Source organism: Leucopleurus acutus (assembly GCF_964270905.1).
Source record: "Leucopleurus acutus genome assembly, chromosome: 3".
Lineage (NCBI taxonomy): Eukaryota > Metazoa > Chordata > Mammalia > Artiodactyla > Delphinidae > Leucopleurus > Leucopleurus acutus.
This window is the reverse complement of record NC_139145.1, coordinates 77,082,212-77,100,345: the sequence shown is the minus strand read 5'-3', so window position 1 is coordinate 77,100,345 and position 18,134 is coordinate 77,082,212. Positions and strand designations below refer to the sequence as shown.

Genomic DNA, 18,134 nt, shown 5'->3' with positions numbered 1-18,134 from the left:
TCCTCAATTTCCAAATGTAATTTGAAGGAATACATCATTCTTCAACAGTTTGAAAAGTGAGATGTGTTCTTGCCAATTTCTTTTTCAGTAACTTAATATACACTGGAAGTTCTGTTTTCTGTTGATTTTGACATTGTAGTTCAATGAAGATATGGGTTTCCACTGCTGAGGCAGACAGGTACCAGCATCACTCGGCTACTGCTTTTCATATATTACTCTCAGAACACTACCAGGAGTATTTTTTTTTTTCTTTTAGATGTTGGGGGTAGGAGTTTTTATTAATTTATTTGTTTTTATTTTTTGCTGTGTTGGGTCTTTGTTTCTGTGCGAGGGCTTTCTGTAGTTGTGGCAAGCGGGGGCCACTCTTCATCGCGGTGCACGGGCCTCTCACTATCGCGGCCTCTCTTGTTGCGGAGCAGAGGCTCCAGACGCGCAGGCTCAGTAGTCATGGCTCACGGGCCCAGTTGCTCCGCGGCATGTGGGATCCTCCCAGACCAGGGCTCGAACCCGTGTCCCCTGCATTAGCAGGCAGATTCTCAACCACTGCGCCACCAGGGAAGCCCACAAGGAGTAGTTTTATCATTTCCATTTTATGAGCTCAAAAGCTGAATGAATAGCTTTGTTACAGTTAGTTCTAGAGCCCATGTTCTTCACCACTTTGGTGCACTTTCTTCATATTTAGCACAAGAAAAGGTTTATTTGCAAGGCTGCCAATAATTGTCATCTCGCTCCGTAGAATATAGAGATGCTTAATCATATAACCATGGCTAATATTCAGTCAGTACACAGTGAGAAAGATGTACCTGTTGGACTGTGAAAAATACTGAAATGTTTTAGTATAGGTTGAGAGATAATTATTGACCTGACCTAGCCTGGCTTCCCCCTCTCCCCTACACATGGAGTTTCCCCCAGTGTATCAACAGGTCCTCCATGATTCAGAAAACAAAGATTATTGCTTGACACAGCAGGGACCAGCAGAGGCCTATCCCAGTACACAGGCCCAGGCTGTTTCTTATTGGTTGCTTTGGTCTATTGATCGTTAAATATTTTGGAATCATCCCTATATATCAGTATTTAATTTGTGGAAACAGATGCTATTATTGGTCAACTATAATTTCCTGATTTGCTGAATCGAAAGCACACGGTGGGGAGGTGACCAAGGATTTGACCAGAGAGGTCTTCTCTGCTCTTGGGAGTCTTTTTTTTTTTTTTTTAACATCTTTATTGGAGTATAATTGCTTTACAATGGTATGTTAGTTTCAGCTTCACAACAAAATGAATCAGTTATATATATACATATATTCCCATATCTCTTCCCGCTTGCGTCTCCCTCCCTCCCACCCTCCCTATCCCACCCCTCCAGGCGGTCACAAAGCACCGAGCTGATCTCCCTGTGCTATGCGGCTGCTTCCCACTAGCTATCTACCTTACGTTTGGTAGTGTATATATGTCCATGCCTCTTTATCGCTTTGTCACCGTTTACCCTTCCCCCTCCCCATAGCCTCAAGTCCATTCTCTAGTAAGTCTGTGGCTTTATTCCTGTTTCACCCCTAGGTTTTTCATGACATTTTTTTTTTTTAAATTCCATATATATGTGTTAGCATACGGTATTTGTCTCTCTCTTTCTGACTTACTTCACTCTGTATGACAGACTCTAGGTCTATCCACCTCATTACAAATAGCTCAATTTCGTCTCTTTTTATGGCTGAGTAATATTCCATTGTATATATGTGCCACATCTTCTTTATCCATTCATCCGATGATGGACACTTAGGTTGTTTCCATCTCTGGGCTATTGTAAATAGAGCTGCAATGAACATTTTGGTACATGACTCTTTTTGAATTATGGTTTTCTCAGGGTATATGCCCAGTAGTGGAATTGCTGGGTCATATGGTAGTTCTATTTGTAGCTTTTTAAGGAACCTCCATACTGTTCTCCACAGTGGCTGTATCAATTTACATTCCCACCAACAGTGTAAGAGGGTTCCCTTTTCTCCACACCCTCTCCAGCATTTATTGTTTCTAGATTTTTTGATGATGGCCATTCTGACTGGTGTGAGATGATATCTCATTGTAGTTTTGATTTGCATTTCTCTCATGATTAGTGATGTTGAGCATTCTTTCATGTGTTTGTTGGCACTCTGTATATCTTCTTTGGAGAAATGTCTATTTAGGTCTTCTGCCCATTTTTGGATTGGGTTGTTTGTTTTTTTGTTATTAAGCTGCATGAGCTGCTTATAAATTTTGGAGATCAATCCTTTGTCAGTTGCTTCATTTGCAAATATTTTCTCCCATTCTGAGGGTTGTCTTTTGGTCTTCTTTATGGTTTCCTTTGCTGCGCAAAAGCTTTTAAGTTTCATTAGGTCCCATTTGTTTACTCTTCTTTTTATTTCCATTTCTCTAGGAGGTGGGTCAAAAAGGACCTTGCTGTGATTTATGTCATAGAGTGTTCTGCCTATGTTTTCCTCTAAGAGTTTGATAGTTTCTGGCCTTACATTTAGGTCTTTAATCCATTTTGAGCTTATTTTTGTGTACGGTGTTAGGGAGTGATCTAATTTCATACTTTTACATGTAGCTGTCCAGTTTTCCTAGCACCACTTATTGAATAGGCTGTCCTTTCTCCACTGTACATTTCTGCCTCCTTTGTCAAAGATAAGGTGACCATATGTGCGTGGGTTTATCTCTGGGCTTTCTATCCTGTTCCATTGATCTATCTTTCTGTTTTTGTGCCAGTACCATACCGTCTTGATAACTGTAGCTTTGTAGTATAGTCTGAAGTCAGGGAGCCTGATTCCTCCAGTTCCTTCTTTCGTTCTCAAGATTGCTTTGGCTATTCGGGGTCTTTTGTGTTTCCATACAAATTGCAAAATTTTTTGTTCTAGTTCTGTGAAAAATGCCAGTGGTAGTTTGATAGGGATTGCATTGAATCTATAGATTGCTTTCGGTAGTAGAGTCATTTTCACAATGTTGATTCTTCCAATCCAAGAACATGGTATATCTCTCCCTCTATTTGTATCATCTTTAATTTCTTTCATCAGTGTCTTATAATTTTCTGCATAAAGGTCTTTTGTCTCCTTAGGTAGGTTTATTCCTAGATATTTTATTCTTTTTGTTGCAATGGTAAATGGGAGTGTTTTCTTGATTTCACTTTCAGATTTTTCATCATTAGTATATAGGAATGCCAGAGATTTCTGTGCATTAATTTTGTATCCTGCCACTTTACCAAATTCATTGATTAGCTCTAGTAGTTTTCTGGTAGCATCTTTAGGGTTCTCTATGTATAGGATCATGTCATCTGCAAACAGTGACAGCTTTACTTCTTCTTTTCCGATTTGGATTCCTTTTATTTCCTTTTCTTCTCTGATTGCTGTGGCTAAAACTTCCAAAACTATGTTGAATAAGAGTGGTGAGAGTGGGCAACCTTGTCTTGTTCCTGATCTTAGTGGAAATGCTTTCAGTTTTTCACCATTGAGGATGATGTTTGCTGTGGGCTTGTCATATATGGCCTTTATTATGTTGAGGAAAGTTCCCTCTGTGCCTACTTTCTGCAGGGTTTTTATCATAAATGGGTGTTGAATTTTGTCAAAAGCTTTCTCTGCATCTATTGAGATGATCATATGGTTTTTCTCCTTCAGTTTGTTAATATGGTTTATCACATTGATAGATTTGCGTATATTGAAGAATCCTTGCATTCCTGGAATAAACCCCACTTGATCATGGTGTATGATCTTTTTAATGTGCTGTTGGATTCTGTTTGCTAGTATTTTGTTGAGGATTTTTGCATCTATGTTCATCAGTGATATTGGCCTGTAGTTTTCTTTCTTTGTGACATCCTTGTCTGGTTTTGGTATCAAGGTGATGGTGGCCTCGTAGAAGGAGTTTGGGAGTGTTCCTCCCTCTGCTATATTTTGGAAGAGTTTGAGAAGGATAGGTGTTAGCTCTTCTCTAAATGTTTGATAGAATTCGCCTGTGAAGCCATCTGGTCCTGGGCTTTTCTTTGTTGGAAGATTTTTAATCACAGTTTCAATTTCAGTGCTTGTGATTGGTCTGTTCATATTTTCTATTTCTTCCTGATTCAGTCTTGGCAGGTTGTGCCTCTCTAAGAATTTGTCCATTTCTTCCAGATTGTCCATTTTATTGGCATAGAGTTGCTTGTAGTAATCTCTCATGATCTCTTTTATTTCTGCAGTGTCAGTTGTTACCTCTCCTTTTTCATTTCTAATTCTATTGATTTGGGTCTTCTCCCTTTTTTTCTTGATGAGTCTGGCTAGTGGTTTATCTATTTTGTTTATCTTCTCAAAGAACCAGCTTTTAGTTTTATTGATCTTTGCTATTGTTTCCTTCATTTCTTTTTCATTTATTTCTGATCTGATTTTTATGATTTCTTTCCTTCTGCTAGCTTTGGGGTTTTTTTGTTCTTCTTTCTCTAATTGCTTGAGGTGCAAGGTTAGGTTGTTTATTCGAGATGCTTCCTGCTTCTTAAGGTGGGCTTGTATTGCTATAAACTTCCCCCTTAGAACTGCTTTTGCTGCATCCCACAGGTTTTGGGTCGTTGTGTCTCCATTGTCATTTGTTTCTAGGTATTTTTTGATTTCCTCTTTGATTTCTTCAGTGATATCTTCATTATTAAGTAGTGTATTGTTTAGCCTCCATGTGTTTGTATTTTTTACAGATCTTTTCCTGTAATTGATATCTAGTCTCATGGCGTTGTGGTCAGAAAAGATACTTGATACAATTTCAATTTTCTTAAATTTACCAAGGCTTGATTTGTGACCCAAGATATGATCTATCCTGGAGAATGTTCCATGAGCACTTGAGAAAAATGTGTATTCTGTTGTTTTTGGATGGAATGTCCTATAAATATCAATTAACTCCATCTCGTTTAATGTATCATTTAAAGCTTGTGTTTCCTTATTTATTTTCATTTTGGATGATCTGTCCATTGGTGAAAGTGGGGTGTTAAAGTCCCCTACTATGAATGTGTTACTGTCGATTTCCCCTTTTATGGTTGTCAGTATTTGCCTTATGTATTGAGGTGCACCTATGTTGGGTGCATAAATATTTACAATTGTTATATCTTCCTCTTGGATTGATCCCTTGATCATTATATAGTGTCCTTTTTTGTCTCTTCTAATAGTCTTTGTTTTAAAGTCTATTTTGTCTGATATGAGAATTGCTACTCCAGCTTTCTTTTGGTTTCCACTTGCATGAAATACCTTTTTCCATCCCCTTACTTTCAGTCTGTATGTGTCTCTAGGTCTGAAGTGGGTCTCTTGTAGACAGCAAATATATGGGTCTTGTTTTTGTATCCATTCAGCCAATCTGTGTCTTTTGGTGGGAGCATTTAGTCCATTTACATTTAAGGTAATTATCGATATGTGTGTTCCTATTCCCATTTTCTTCATTGTTTTGGGTTTGTTATTGTAGGTCCTTTCCTTCTTTTGTGTTTCTTGCCTAGAGAAGTTCCTTTAGCAGTTGTTGTAGAGCTGGTTTGGTGGTGCTGAACTCTCTCAGCTTTTGCTTGTCTGTAAAGGTTTTAATTTCTCCATCAAATCTGAATGAGATCCTTGCTGGGTAGAGTAATCTTGGTTGCAGGTTTTTCTCCTTCAACACTTTCAATATGTCCTGCCACTCCCTTCTGGCTTGCAGAGTTTCTGCTGAAAGATCAGCTGTTAACCTTATGGGGATTCCCTTGTGTGTTATTTGTTGTTTTTCCCTTGCTGCTTTTAATATGTTTTCTTTGTATTTAATTTTTGACAGTTTGATTAATATGTGTCTTGGCGTATTTCTCCTTGGATTTATCCTGTATGGGAGTCTCTGTGCTTCCTGGACTTGATTAACTATTTCCTTTCCCATATTAGGGAAGTTTTCAACTATAATCTCTTCAAATATTTTCTCAGTCCCTTTCTTTTTCTCTTCTTCTTCTGGAACCCCTATAATTCGAATGTTGGTGCGTTTAATGTTGTCCCAGAGGTCTCTGAGACTGTCCTCAGTTCTTTTCATTCTTTTTTCTTTATTCTGCTCTGCAGTAGTTATTTCCACTATTTTATCTTCCAGGTCACTTATCCGTTCTTCTGCCTCAGTTATTCTGCTATTGATCCCATCTAGAGTACTTTTAATTTCATTTATTGTGTTGTTCATCGTTGCTTGTTTCATCTTTAGTTCTTCTAGGTCCTTGTTAACTGATTCTTGCAATTTGTCCATTCTATTGTCCATTCTATCTCCAAGATGTCGGATCAACCTTACTATCATTATTCTGAATTCTTTTTCAGGTAGACTGCCTATTTCCTCTTCATTTGTTAGGTCTGGTGGGTTTTTATCTTGCTCCTTCATCTGCTGTGTGTTTTTCTGTCTTCTCATTTTGCTTATCTTACTGTGTTTGGGGTCTCCTTTTTTTTTTTTTGCAGGCTGAAGGTTCGTAGTTCCTGTTGTTTTTTGAGTCTGTCCCCAGTGGCTAAGGTTGGTTCAGTGGGTTGTGTAGGCTTCCTGGTGGAGGGTACTAGTGCCTGTGTTCTGGTGTATGAGGCTGGATCTTGTCTTTCTGGTGGGCAGGTCCACGTCTGGTGGTGTGTTTTGGGGTGTCTGTAGACTTATTATGATTTTGGGCAGCCTCTCTGCTAATGGGTGGGGTTGTGTTCCTGTCTTGCTAGTTGTTTGGCATAGGATGTCCAGCACTGTAGCTTGCTGGTCGTTGAGTGAAGCTGGGTGCTGGCGTTGAGATGGAGATCTCTCGGAGATTTTTGCTGTTTGATATTATGTGCAGCTGGGAGGCCTCTTGTGGACCAGTGTCCTGAAGTTGGCTCTCCCACCTCAGAGGCACAGCACTGAGTCCTGGCTGCAGCACCAAGAGCCTTCCATCCACAGGGCTCCTTAATTTGGGATGATTCGTTGTCTATTCAGGTATTCCACAGATGCAGGGTATATCAAGTTGATTGTGGAGCTTTAATCCGCTGATTCTGAGGCTGCTGGAAGAGATTTCCCTTTCTCTTCTTTGTTCTCACAGCTCCCAGGGGCTCAGCTTTGGATTTGGCCCCGCCTGTGCGTGTAGGTCGCCGGAGGGCGTCTGTTCTTTGCTCAGACAGGACGGGGTTAAAGGAGCCGCTGATTCGGAGGCTCTGGCTCACCCAGGCCGGGGGGTAGGGAGGGTCACGGAGTGCAGGGCGGGCCTGCAGCGGCAGAGGCCGGCGTGACGCTGCAGCCTGAGGCGCGCCGTGCGCTCTCCCGGGGGAGCCGTCCCCGGATCCCGGGACCCCGGCAGCGGCGGGCTGCACAGGCTCCCCGGAAGGGCGTGTGGCTAGTGACCTGCGCTCGCACACAGGCCTCCTGGCGGCGGCAGCAGCGGCCTTAGCGTCCCATGTCCGTCTCTGGGCTCCGCACTCTTAGCCGCGGCTCGCGCCCGTCTCCGGAGCTCTCCCAAGCAGCGTTCCCAATCCCCCCTCCTCGTGCACCAGGAAACAAAGAGGGACGTAAAAGTCTCTTGCCTCTTCGGCAGGTCCAGACCCCTCCCCAGACTCTCTCCCGGCCAGCCGCGGCGCACCAACGCCCTGCAGGCTGTGTTCACGCCGCCAACCTCAGTCCTCTCCCGGCGCTCCGACAAAAGCCGGAGCCTCAGCTCCCAGTCCCGCCCGCCCCGGCGGGCGAGCAGACAAGCCTCTCGGCTGGTGAGTGCCGGTCGGCCCGATCCTCTGCGCTGGAATCTCTCCGCTTTGCCCTCCGCACCCCTGTTGCTGTGCTCTCCTCCGCGGCTCCCAAGCTCCCCCACTCCGCCTCCCGAAGTCTCCACCCGCGAAGGGGCTCCTAGTGTGTGGACACTTTTCCTCCTTCACAGCTCTCTCCCGCTGGTGCAGGACCCGTCCCTATTCTTTTGTCTCTGTTTAGTTTTTTCTTTTGCCCTAACCAGGTACGTGGGGGGTTCCTTGCCTTTTGGGAGGTCTGAGGTCTTCTGCCAGCGTTCAGTAGGTGCTCCGTAGGAGTTGTTCCACGCGTAGATGTATTTCTGGTGTATCTGTGGAGAGGAAGGTGATCTCCGCGTCTTACTCTTCCGCCATCTTCCCGGAACTCGCCCTGCTCTTGGGAGTCTTAAGAGTGAACATTGAAATCCAATCATCTCAATGAAGGGGTCTTAGAAGTTTCTAAAGAGCTTAAACCATTATCATTTTCCAAGGCTGGTAAAAAAAAAAAAAACACAACTCCCAGATCACCGAATCCTTCATTCCTTCATTTTTTTTTTTTTTTTTTTTTGTGGTGGGGAGCTAATATGGAAATTCATGGGATATAATCTTAGTTGCCAGGTGAGGCAGAACACAGGATATCTCACCAAATCCCATCCATCATGACCTGCCTAAGCGGGGTGGCAGAGCCTCCCTCTGAACTCAGAGGGTCTATCAACCTGTCCTGAGAGGAAAAATGTAAGATCTGATGACTCTCCTCTCTGTGATCCTTCTCCTTCAAACCTTGACTGGTATTCTTAGACCTGTGCCTCTCTGGGAAGGCAGGTCATCCTCATTATGATGCAGTTTTCATTTTTACAATATTAATAATCTTTTGGCATTATCTACAAGAACATAATTGATCAAAACAAAATTGGCCTCTTGCTTTCTGGCACAGGCTGTTTAAAGAGCAAAATGTCAATCACTAAAGTGAGCAAAGTACTCACTTATTTGAAATGATTAAAACTTTCTGCAACAAGTATTAATTTTCTTCATGCTGTGAGACTTGCAAACACTCAAAAAAGGGTAAAGATCTGAATGTCTATATAGATTTAATAATTTATTCAATTTCTTCAAAAATTGATTAAAATGCACAAGAATTGAACCTACCAGTTTTTACAAAAGCAGACACCCACACAGGCAATGGGTGAGAAATCTTATTTCTTTTAATTTTTATAGGACCTTACTTCAGTAATATAGAAAAACAAAAAACAACAAAAAAGAAACCCTGAATAATGAAAGTAAAAACACCAAGGTATTTGATGAATGAATATGATAAATTGTAGATTTAGGATGAGTCTCCTCTGCTTCTATGTGCTGATAATGACAGGGCTAAGTCTAAAGAGATATTGAGGAAGATGAGGGTGTTTTTCAAGTTGAAAATCTTGTTTTCAGAAAGGAAACCAGCATGGTATGACCCTGTCTCTAAATATTGTAAATAAACATGCATGATTGATGTTATTATTATTCACTTTGTTTCCTAACCTGCACCTGCTTTGAAGTAACCAGCCATAAATATATTAACTTTCTTAATATTCAACAACTTACGTGAGCCACAAGTAGCCATTAGTTTTAGCTATAGACGCATCAATGTTTTTTAGTCACTTGTTTACATTATGTTACTGTTCTTTCATAATCTTCTCCTTAAAGCTCAGCCAGCTGTCAATTACAGCTTTTTAAGCAAACCATCTCAATTAAGGGGCCGTGGATATTTAAACAGTTAATAAACAATATAAATAGTTCTTTAAAATAGTCAATAATAAAGAGAAAATATTTAAAAGTATGGTATATTTTTCATTGCTGTTCAAAAGAAAATGCTTCACTTTAGTGGAATCAGATGTTTTAAAAGAAATGTTAGGAGGTTTATTTTAAAAAAATAACAGGTCAAACAAAAAGAAAAGAAACTAACAGCTCAGTCATTTCAGGCTATTCATGCTCTGGCTGGTTGACAGAGTAATTTCAATTTAAAGGGTCAAATGTTATCATTGACCCTCAAGTCTTATGCCTTTTCTCTTGTTGTTGTCCTGGAGTTATCTTTTATCAGTAGAGCTGGAAATAAGGTAGGCCTTGACGCATGTTATCTTTTCATGGATTGATTGCAACATTGTGATGGCATCTGACTTGCCATTGGCCAAGAGGTGACTAAAGAATTAAGGAACAAACAGTGATATAAACAGCTGTATGACTGCCATGCTGTTTGCTTTTGGGTAAATTATACAAATTAGCTTTTGATGCACTGAACCAAGTTTAAATGCACTGATATCTGAGTGCTGAAAAGGTTGAGACTTGGTGTTTAAAAAACAAAACAAAAACAACCAAAAAACTAGGTTCTCTTCTACCTCTCCACACACACACACACACACACACACACACACACACACACACACAGATGTACACAGTTATATACATTTCTTTCTTTTTAATAATCAAAGCCAAGTTACCATTCTAGAGGAGTGTATCGACCTATTTTCCTCATATATCCACATTGCCTAAACTTGCATGTTTTTCTACTTTTATTCTTTAAAAGATAAACTTGTTGGAAGAATCCTCCTAAAACATAAATTTCAACATGTCCTTCCACTGTTGAGAATTGGAAGTGGCTCTCTGTGGTCTACCTCATAATGTGAAATCTCAGTCTGAGTTTTAAGACAATTCTTAATCTCTGATCTCCCTGCTTATAGAAACAGTCCCACTATTTCTTAATCTGCAAGCATCAAGAAGACTTCTTTCCCTTCCTTCACAGTAGCTAGTGTTTTCCCTGGTTCTGTGGTCTGAAACTACCTCCTTTTCTGTTTTAAGCCACATCCATTGCATTTCTTGCTGAGCACTGGGTCCTATACCCCTAGTCCACCCTGAGACCTTGTCTATGTCACCTTCAGTGAGCTCTCTTCCTATTACCCTTGTGTTAGTGCTGCCTCTTTTCACTTCCTCAAATTGCTCTGAGTTTATTAGTCAATCAACTAGATTGTGAACTTTTTGAGAGGAGTGACCACAATCTGTATGTCTTTGTACTTCTGTAGCATCTCATGTGTATGAAGATTCTAAATACACACTTAGTGATTCTTCAAAATATATCTTTGTATATTTATAAAGGGCATTTATTGGTAATGGATTAGGGGCCAAGGCAGTTCATGGCTAAGGTAGCTAGGGTGGAACATTGTCCCAATTAATTGTTTCAAATCCGGTAAACTTTATTCTGTTCCATGGCTACACATTTGTCTAGTCCTAACTCTAGGTGGTTCATTTGCAAATTAATTAAACAAATGTTTATGGAGTACCTACTAAGCATAGGAATGTTGTTAGGCACTTAGGGATACAATGTTGAATAAAAAGAGACAAGTCCCTGCCCTCCTTGAGTTTATAGTCTCCCCTGAGTGACTAGAATTATATAACTTCTCACAGGCAAGGACAGTTGCAACACTCTTCAGCCCTGGAAAGGATACATAAGGGGATTTGGCAAAAATGAGAGCAAGCTTTCCTAGGAGAAGAAAGTGAAGAATGAATGCACATTAACTAAGTGATGAGAGGAGATATGCCTGTGCTGGGCAGAGGGCATGCCATTCATAAAAACGTTCTCAGGAACATGAGGTATTACATGGCATGTTCCATGGTATCTATTTGTCCTCATCCCTGGTAAAGCATCTTCAAACATACAGTCCTCTATCACTGCTTATTAACAAATCTAACTATGAAGTTCAAGACATTATAAAATTTGTTGAGAAATTATAGATGTAGTAATTAGGTTTGAATTTTTCATATTTTAGTTTTTCCAAGAGGTTCAGTAGAACAGAAGTTATTTACATTGAAAATGAAAAGGAACAGAGAAGTAAGTGATAAATTGTGGGTTTATTTTGCAGATACAAGATATAGGAAGTTTCTGGATTTGGTGGTGAATCACTAAAGATGAAATAAAGAGGTTTTTTTTGTCTGCGTTGGGTCTTCATTGCTGCGTGTGGGCTTTCTCTGGTTGCGGCGAGTGGGGCTACTCTTCGTTGCAGTGCCCTGGCTTCTCACTGCAGTGGCTTCTCTTGTGGAGCACGGGCTCTAGGTGCGTGGGCTTCAGCTGTTGCAGCACACGGGCTCCGTAGTTGCCTCACGTGGGCCCTGGAGCGCGAGGGCTTCAGTAGTTGTGGCGTGCAGGCTTCAATAGTTGTGGTGCATGGGCTCAGTAGTCGTGGCTTGTGGGCTCTAGAGTGCAGGCTCAGTAGTTGTGGCGCAGGGGCTTAGTTGCTGTGTGGTATTTGGGGTCTTCCAGGGCCAAGGATTGAACCCATGTCCCCTGCATTGGCAGGCAGATTCTTAACCACTGCACCACCAGGGAAGTCCGAAATAAAGAGGTTTTAGAAAGCAGCTATGATCCTGTTCCATTCTAATGATAAGAAGTGTTCCAGTGCCCCTTGTATTAGGACTGATAGGAGTGAGTGGACCTCAATGTATGTAGCAAACAAAGGTGTTTGCAAATATATTGTTTCTGACTCAAACAGGCATGGATTTAAATCCTGGTGCTGCCATTCAGGGGGTGATTTCTCCATCAGTGAAAATAGAAACAATATTAAGAGGATTAATTGGGTTAATATTTGTGTAAGTACCCAGCATGATAGATGAACATAGATGTTTCCTTCATTATTATCCCTCTTTCTATTCTTATCCTCATTCTTTTTTCTTCACTGTTAATATATTTTTAAAATGCAATGCAGCCTAAAGGAGGGAAGGACAAAACTTGGCAGATGGCCTGATTGTTTCAGATCTTCATTGCCTTTCATCAGCCCTCAATACTGTGTTTATTCAGGGAAGTTGAATTAAAATTTGACTTTTAGAATCAGATGAACTTGGGTTAAAATTCTGGTGCTCAGGCTAACCAGCTGTTTGACTGTTGGCCAGTTGTTTAATTTCACTTTAGATTCAGATTCAGATTCATCATCTATTAAATGTGGATAATAGGCACTTCCTCATCAAGCTGGTGTTCTCTTAGCATAATCTGCCATATCATCAATGCATGACAGTGCATGTTAGCTTCCTCTGTTGAACTGAAAGTTAAGCTATATCAATGTTACTGTGTGGTAAATCCAAGAATCTTCTACCAGCAGCCAGTGCTTCCTTTGGTCAAGCGTAAGACCTGTGCATTCGTGTGAGGGTAGGATATGATAAATACATAACAGAAATTGCTGTTGATGTGGAGCCGATGTTGGTGCAGGAGTATTGAGGAGAAACATTAGCCACACTGGAAACGTTGCTTGACTCACCAGAGGGAAGATACTAGTGAATTCTCTGACTTGTTCTCATATGCCAGCATCATGCCTTATTTAGCAAATATTCACTGTCTGGTTGGATGGATGAATGAATATGTCCACCAAGAGCTCAGTGCAGGATGTCCAGAGCATCTCATGGATTTAGCCCTTCATGCAGGACCAGAGGAGAACTTTTCTGCAGATGGAGCCACAAAAAAAATGTCTCAGACATCCTCTCAGATCCCAATTCACAATCCCTGTGGCATTTGTATACTAAAAGTGACATGTGGCCTTTGCAGTAGTGGCAGGCTATATAAGAGGTACACTGTTTTGATAAAAGCATGTGAATTATACTGATTTGAAGTTCAATTTGTGTCTTCCAAAAATCTCCAAAGGCTTGTTTCATTGCCATGGCTGCGGAATTTGTCAGCGGGAACTAATGGTATACACTTTTCTCAGTCTCATTATATTGCTTCAGGTGATTGCACTGGGAACTAGATGCTTTATTCTTTCTTATTGATAGTCATTGGATATGACATTAATATGACCTACAAAATACAGAAGAATTATAACCAAAACAATAGGTGTATATATTCTTTTGGGCAATCATGTTGACATTTGTAATATGGCTGAAGTCAAGAGGAAATTGTAAGGCATATAGTGAAACACAATACTTATCATTTTACCATTCAGAATCCATGTCATTTATATCACTTAAACTTGAAAGTGAGAAATGTATTTCCTGATTGCATGTGGATTATTCCTGTTTTGTCCTACAGAATTGATTCAGTTCCTTTTTTAAGTTAGAAATAGTTTTAGGAAACTCTTGTCATTCAGAAACTAATATTTTTTATATGTAAAATGAAACCCTTTTTCTTGACCTTGGACCATACTTGTGGAAATAAATCATGTGCAAATTTCATCTGCAACGTTTTAAGCTTAGGCAAATTTTATCTTATAGTAATGGAAATTTCGCAGAAGAATCTGTAAGAAATTATCATCAGGACTATAGTTTTATTTCTATAGCATGTCATGCCTTAAGAAGTTCTTTAGCACTCATTTCCTATTGATTTTTATAGTCCTCCACTGCATATTGATGATGAAAGAATGATTAGAATTCAAATGAGGAGATCTAACTACTGAGCCTGCCTCCTTAACTAACCAGCCTCATGATCTTAACTAAATATATTCAGCCCTCTGAGGTCACACAGTTCAAAGAATGGACCAGATAACTCTGAACTCAGCTACTTCTCTCATTTTATAAATAGTCCAAAGATTTTAACTGGTTTGTCCATGACAAATTTGGCTAGGTGATATATGTAAAAATATAATCCAGCTTTTCTGCCTTAGTTTTAGTACTATTTCCACAACATTTAGATGACAGTGGTAAATCATTTTCTTCCCTTTAGTGAAAAATAAATCATGCAAGGTACGTACAGAGATCATTATTCTTGCAAAACTCTACATAGACTTGTTATTAAACCATGGTCTGGGGAAATTAAAAAGAGCATGATGACCAGAATATAGTGTATATTCCCTAAGAACCAGTATCATCATACTCATTTAATGTTTTCATAATACTACTAAATAATATATTAGATACTACTTTCTCTGTATCATAACTTGATTTTAGTAAGTCATTCTGCAAGGGTGTCTCATGATGTCTTTACTATGTAGGAGAGACCCTCCCCAAAATCGGGAAGAAGAGATGCTTTGGATTATAATTCAGTTTTTCAAACACAGAATCACTATGAATAGTGGTTCATGCAGGCCTGAGTTTTTTTTGTTTTGTTGTGGAGGTGCTTTCTCTTTTTCTTTTCTTTTGTTTTTTTTTAATCACTTGGTCTCTTGATTTTTAAGATGAATATCACACTCCACTGTCTTCACAAGGTATTTGTAAGATCATCAGATCATCATAATCTTCTTTCTTTACATTCCTTTAGAGAATTTATTTTTAAGGTCACACCCACAGCAACTGGTGAATTTTTTCAAGAATTAGAAATCTCTTATTATCTTTCCAGGCAATTAGTAACCATTTACTAACATTTACCGATATAATCATTGTCCTTCATTCCTCTGATGTTTCTGATTAGTGTGTTTTATTTTTCTCAATTCTCTATACCACAATCAATAATCATGCTTGAATAATACCTTCAATGACATTATAACATGCAATATGATATGTGATAATAACCAATGAAACAATCACAGTCAGGTTATATTAATTAATAGCAGTCTTTTAATAAATAATGTAGAAGTTTCTAACAAGTCACACAGTAGGAATTCAATAAATGGTCTGTTGAGTACTTGTCTACTTGTTGAGTTTAACAAGCAAGGGTCTTCTCTGGCAACATTTCAATAAATTTTCTGTTTTGCTTTGTCCCTTTCAGTATCTTTTCCTTAGATTAGTTAAATCCATAGAAGAAATACTAACTAAATTTGCAGATGACCCACAGTTGAGAGAGGGTGTAAAACACATTGATGTTTAAAATCAAATTTTCAAAATCAAGTTTCTTTAATGCTGATTTTGGAAGGAGCCAGTTGTGTAGGCAGGACTTCCAGATATGATTTTGTAGGTTTTCTTTGGAAATTCCCACTTTGGGAGGCTTCATGTCAATAATGTCTGTGCATTCTTTCAAGAGTATATGTATAAATGTATAGTATGTGTTTGTTGGTTTATTTATTCATTCATTCATTTGTTTGTGCCAAATTCAGCATCCATAAGATCTTGATAGGCTGGGACTGTGGGGAGAAATTATTACCAAATTTAACATAGGAGGATTTCAAATATTCAATTAATATTTTAAAAATTCATTTGTACACATATGGAATGGGCAGGGTTTTTTTTTAAACAAAACTGAGTATTAAAGAACTGGATGGCTTCATTAATATTAGCTCAATGAAAACATGATCCAGTGGAATAGCAATATAGGAATTCAGGTATTAGGGGAAAAGTGATAATACAGTTCACATTGTAGCTTGGTTCTAATCTGGGAGGTAACTCTGTTTCCTGAATGGAGACAAGATTGGATGGGTGTAAATAAAAGAGCTAACATTTGAGTAAGGACTATGTTTTAGATCCTCTGTTAGTTGTTTTGTGTATATTATTTCACGTAAGCCTCACAACAGCCTAGATTTCAGCCTTCCCAGATCACCTCATCCAGAGCAGCTTTACTGTTACTAGTTTAGTAACTTGAAGAGTCGTGAGTTAGGTTGGGATTAGAAGGAAGGGACATAATAAAAGTATACAACATAATTTCCTCACGAATTTAGCTAAAATTTCAATATTAACACAAAAAAGTTGGTCAAACACAGCAGAAGCAGATGATGCCTGTCTTTTCTTACTTCAGAGTTCCACTAAGGGGAACTCATGGCAGTGACACTCCATGTAGGGAGGATCATGCCAGCAGAGAGGATAAAGCCCAATTCTTGCAGAGTCGCTGCCCTTTTCTTACGCAAGTTTGTATTGCCAGTTTGCGAGGCTTGATGCTAATAAGCTCTGTGATTTCTTTCAAAGGGATCTTTGTAAATATGTAGCATTTATTCATTCACTTGTAGTAAATTCAGCATTCACAATGTGATACCCTCATTCATGGTAAAGTAGCATTGATCCCCTCACTCCAAATAATATCTCTGCTCCAGATTTTCCATATTCTGACAAGCCCTTTTATCTCATCATATAAGAGGCATCATATAAGATTTGTTTGAAAGGAGTTGTTCACTGTTACAAATAAATCAGTTTTGGGAAGCACTGTGTTTGGCCTGTATTAATCAGCTCCAACTGCCATTAACAGAATACCGTAGACTGAATATCTTAAAACTACAAGAATTTATTTTTCATAGTTCTGGAGGCTGGGAAGTCCCAGATCAAGGTGTTGGCAGATTTCGTTCTTGATGAGGACTTTCTTCTTGGCTTGCAAACGGTCACCTTCTTGCTGAGCCTTCACATAGAGAAGATGGAGAGCTTTGTTCTCCCTTTTCATATAAGGACACTAATCCCATCAAAACTAGTAATTGCAAAAAGAAATTGTTCTTCTCTGTTTTATTATATTTCCAGTTCACCAAAATGTGATCTGGTAAGATCATAGGTGTTTGAAATAAAGCGGAACTCTGACTCCTTTCTCTACTACTTCTTATGAGTGAGATCTCTAGCAAATCTCTAGACTTGTACATACAATGAAAATAAAATAATACTCTCTACTTAAGGATTTGTGGGATGGAGAAAGGAAGAGTGTTTCCTGTGAAAAAGGCTTGTTAATTCTAAAGTGCATTACAAGCCTTAATAGTTAGCTTCTCAAAACCCAATACTTCTAAAATATCATTCTTCGTTGTTTTGAATACTGGGCTTTTTTTAAGTGCAATTAACTTTACAATTGCACCACACATGGGTTTCTTTCACAGTATTTTTACATTTCAGTATATTCTGAATAGCTTCCGCCCCTGAATCTTGACAGGACCAATTTAGCCTATTCACACATGGATTGTGGCATATTCTGTGTTAAATGTATACACATAGCATGGTTGACCGAGGTGTGTGACTTTCTATCCCATTCCAGTGGATGTTACCAGAACAATAGCTTGACTGACATGTACTTTTGTATCCTGCTGAGTTTTACAATTTTCTTTTGGTGTTTGTTTTCACCAACAGTCTAGAATTTCTTGACCTCACAACCATTTAGAATAATGTCTTTTGCAAGATATGCTATTGGCTGATGGAAGTATTTTTGATCACTGATTTCAGAATATAGTTATATCCGTGTATAAAAAACAAAGTGAGAAATTCAAGCACTCACCTCTTGTTTTGAAACTGATTAATTTTAAATAGTTTATAGATGTAAATTCTATAAAAGTTTTAAAAGGTCATTCACTTTATAGTAAGGCTCTTCTGTCTCTATCTCCCTGCCTCTCACCCCTCCTGGGAAACAATTACTAACAGTTTATTGAATTGCTTTCCATACATATTCTAGAAGGAATTCTCTGTGAATTCAGTCAGAAAAGAGTTTATACCCTAACTTAGTATCATGCCTAGATATAGTGTTCTTAAATTGGTAAAAATGTGATTTTCTTGTATGATTCACAAAGTTCTTTCAGTTGTTTTCTCCTTTCTGTTCTTAAGGCATGCTCAACTCCTGCATAATTTCTAAGTAAACAGCTTTTCAGCAGTTTGTGTTTGGTCTTTCATGCTTATCAGATCAGT

At 39.1% G+C, this 18,134-nt stretch overlaps 1 protein-coding gene and 1 long non-coding RNA gene across 2 annotated transcripts in view; one reads left to right on the top strand and one right to left on the bottom strand.

Moving 5' to 3' along the window:
- PRR16 (proline rich 16) overlaps positions 1–18,134 on the top strand; it is a 177,338-nt gene that overhangs the window by 75,739 nt on the left and 83,465 nt on the right.
- LOC309960035 lies at positions 157–16,934 on the bottom strand. The gene is made up of 2 exons (XR_014326114.1): positions 8,060–16,934; positions 157–1,178 (listed from the first exon to the last, which is right to left on the bottom strand). It is a non-coding gene; the product is annotated as an uncharacterized lncRNA (long non-coding RNA).